Source organism: Magnolia sinica, chromosome 19 (assembly GCF_029962835.1).
Source record: "Magnolia sinica isolate HGM2019 chromosome 19, MsV1, whole genome shotgun sequence".
NCBI classification, from domain to species: Eukaryota; Viridiplantae; Streptophyta; class Magnoliopsida; order Magnoliales; family Magnoliaceae; genus Magnolia; species Magnolia sinica.
In genome coordinates this window covers 38,454,615-38,458,324 of record NC_080591.1, presented here as the reverse complement: position 1 = coordinate 38,458,324, position 3,710 = coordinate 38,454,615, and positions in this window count along the sequence as shown.

The following is a 3,710-nucleotide window of genomic DNA, read 5'->3' as shown; positions in this document are numbered from 1 at the left end:
TCAAATTACAAAAGCTACTTTAAATAATCTTAAATATGCACAAAATAGCTTAGAATGTACTCAAAATAATCTTAGCGTAATTTCTTAAGAATGATAAGAATTGAATAAAAAACTCTAAAATTTGAGCACAATTTATAGGTGAAAAATTGGTTCGCACGACTGGTCTTTGGTTAGCTACGACTAGCCTTATCCAAACATATTTTCAAAAATTCAGTCGCGATAAGATTTTTCAGTTGCAAGACTGGCCTTGTGGGTCCCACGACTGGTCGAGTAGCTTGCTCGACTGGTCATGGACACCACACAACTGGTCGTGTGAGTCCAAATTACACGCTGGAAAATGAGTCGAACACTGAATGACTGGTCGAGCACTATTCACACGACTAGTCGAGCAGTTTTCAGGACTGGTCGTAGACTAACAGAAAAATTCTAAAAATTCATAACAAATCTTGGACTGGTCAAAGAAATATTAGGACTGGTCGAGCCAATGCTAGGGCTAGTCGAAAGAACAGAATTTTACACTTATAAAATGACCAAAATGACCCACCAAAAGTATGAAATGATCTAATCATGATTTAAGGTCAATCTAGGTCAATCATACCTTACTTGTGAGTTAGAATATATGAACCATCAAACTATCGATCACTTCAACAGCTTTGAATTTTGCGCTCTTCGAAGCTTGAACTCGACATATCGAATACAGTCTTCGACTAGGTCTTGAGTTCTTGAACTTTTCTGGTTACAGATCTTAAACCGTCATGTTCTTGAAAGCTAAATCGTAACTTTCTTCCAGTTTTGAAGATCTCAGTAAGTTCATCGTAAATATCAGCAAGATAGATTTAACACGAATAAAATGAACGTTAAAGATTCAATGTGAACAAATGCAGAAGCTTGCTACATATCAAGATACAAACTTGAATTGGTTTGGTAAACCAAAATTTGACAATACTTAAGGTTTATTAACATAGCACTTTCAATCTCCCCCTTTGTCCAATTTGTGACAAAACCAAAATTACAATATGTAATAGATATTCAAACAACATATTGCACAAACATATTATGATATATGCACAATAATCAACTCTCCCCCTTAATCCACTACTCTCTGCAAAAAAAATCATATATCTTCATATTCATGCAACAATGTTCTCCCCCTTTTTGTTACAACATGACAAAGGAAACGAATAATGATAAATAGATGATAATAAGAGAGTATGTCGAATAAACAACTATTTATTCAAATAAAACAGAGTATCTGAATAGATAAGAGTTTAAACAACATTATCCAAGCAGTCATAGGGGAAAGAGTTAGAATAAAGTTATTATAGATACCATCCAATTAAAACAAAACTAGTCAGATCCTAAAGAGGGAGCAGGAATAGATGGATTAATTTAATCTAAACCCTTAGTAATGCACCTCATATATTTATGCATATAAGAAAATTGAGAATCCTGGGTTACACGAATTTGAGTCACCTGTTCCTCAAGAGTATGTAACCTCTCAACGAAACCAGAATGCTGATAATTAGGGTCAGCCTCAGAATCTCAATCAAGTTCATCAAATAAATCATCCATATTAACATCTTCTTGAGGAAAAGTGTTAGCTTCTTCAACTTCTTCATCTCCTCCAGCATTCCTATCAACTTGACCAGGTGCCAAGTCTAAGTTCATCTTGTTGATATTAGAGTTGTTAAATGGATAGAGATTAATAGAACCTTGTCTAACAGGCATAGCTATGAAATGATCTAATCATGATCTAAGGTTAATCTAGGTCAATCATACCTTACTTACGAGATAGAACATATGAACCATCAAACTATCAATCACTTCAGCAGCTTTGAATTTTGCGCTCTTCGAAGCTTTGAACTCGACATATCGAACACAGTCTTTAACTAAGTCTTGAATTCTTGAACTTTTCTGGTTACAAATCTTGAACCGTCATGTTCTTGAAAGCTAAGTCTTCACTTTCTTCCTGTTTTGAAGATCTCAGTAAGTTCATCGTAGATATCGGCAAGATAGATTTGGCACGAATAGAATGAACATCGAAGATTCAATGTGAACAAATGCACAAGCTTGATACATATCAAGATACAAACTTAAATTTATTTGGCACACCAAAATTTGACAATACTTAGGGTTTGTTAACATATCACTTTTAGAACCATATTCAGTGTGTAGGATGCATAGATGAGGTACGAGTTGACTCTGGTGCATCACACAGAGAGATCGATGGCTATGCAACTCTAATTTCTAGTCAACTTTTACTATTTGGTTGTTTAATCTTTAGTTATGAGACATTGGTTTGTATAAGTTTTTGGATAGCCACTTGAAATATTTGGACTTGTATAATTGGACTCCCTCTTATACTCAATTTGTTTTTATTCCACTTGATTACTAACTCTGATGAAAAAAAAGTATGTGGAATTTGGGTGTTTTCAAAGGTTAACGCTTAGGTTTTTGGAACACGAGTAATGTACTCGGGTTTCTGGAATCAGGGTGTTACACTCTCTCACCACATGGTGGAGAGGTAGGCGAAGATCGCAAGCGAAGAACACTGGGTATAGGGAAGTCCTCGGCCTGGGGCTTTTCTAGCTTGGGAAAGTTGAAGCCCCCACTAAGATGGGAATCATGTATTCGAACATGAGGGTTTGCAAGTTAACTGCCCTTAACCTAGATACAAAAATATTGGCTATAAGGGTCATATCTTTAGAAGACAAGGAGGCCGACTCAGCTCATTGTGAGAAGACTACCTCAGTTTGTGGTTCCACCACTGATAGTAGTTCCCCTTGGGTGAAGGAATGCACTTTCGTGGATTAGACTCTACAGAAGGCGCATACCTAGAATCGAAGTTACTGTCCACTGACCCCTCTTGAAAAAGACTGGAGACAGCGGATACCCTAGAATCTTCCCTAGAGGACATTATAAGAGGTGAGATGAAAAAATAGAAGGGAATGATATTGGATGGCGGTCAGGGACATACTGAAAGGGTTCTTCGGCATGAAAATTCACAAGGTCTGGATAACTCCGGAGTTTAGGGAAGGAGAGCCGGATTAGGTCAGGTCGGCTAAGCTTAAGCCTCCCAAAACAACAAATGGGAAGAAGTGGCAAACTCTGTGTATATATAGAATTCCCCGTTACCGCATTTATTCCCATGCGCGCCACGTGTTAGCACGAGCGTCTCAGGGGACACTTCAATGAAGGTGCCCCTCCACACAATGACAGGGAATTCGCCAAGGCAAAGTTGTGATAGCTTGCATGACAGTTGTTGCCTTCTATTTTGATCAAAATTTGAGGTGACAATCCACCATAAATGCATGTAGAATTGTACACTACAATAGTAATCATGCCTTTTCCAGTAAATGATGAACCCAAGATTAATTTATTTACGCCCGCCGTTGAATTTTCAGCTACTGCCTTTGCTAGCAAATGACGAACCCAAGCTTAATTTAAAATTTAAAAAAGACCAAGGTATTCAAATTTTGAATTTGAATTCCCACTACTTCACACCACTTTAAGATCTTACTTCCTAAACTCATACAGGACGAGCTCAGAAGTGGGGGAAACTGTTATGAGGAAAACTGAACTGGTCCCTCACATGAGAAGAACAATCGACTAACTATAAGAGAATTCGAACCAAAGTGGTCAAAGGCCCAGGATAGGTTTTCGAGCTTACCTATTTGTTGAGGGTCAAATATTGCATATTAGACCCTAGT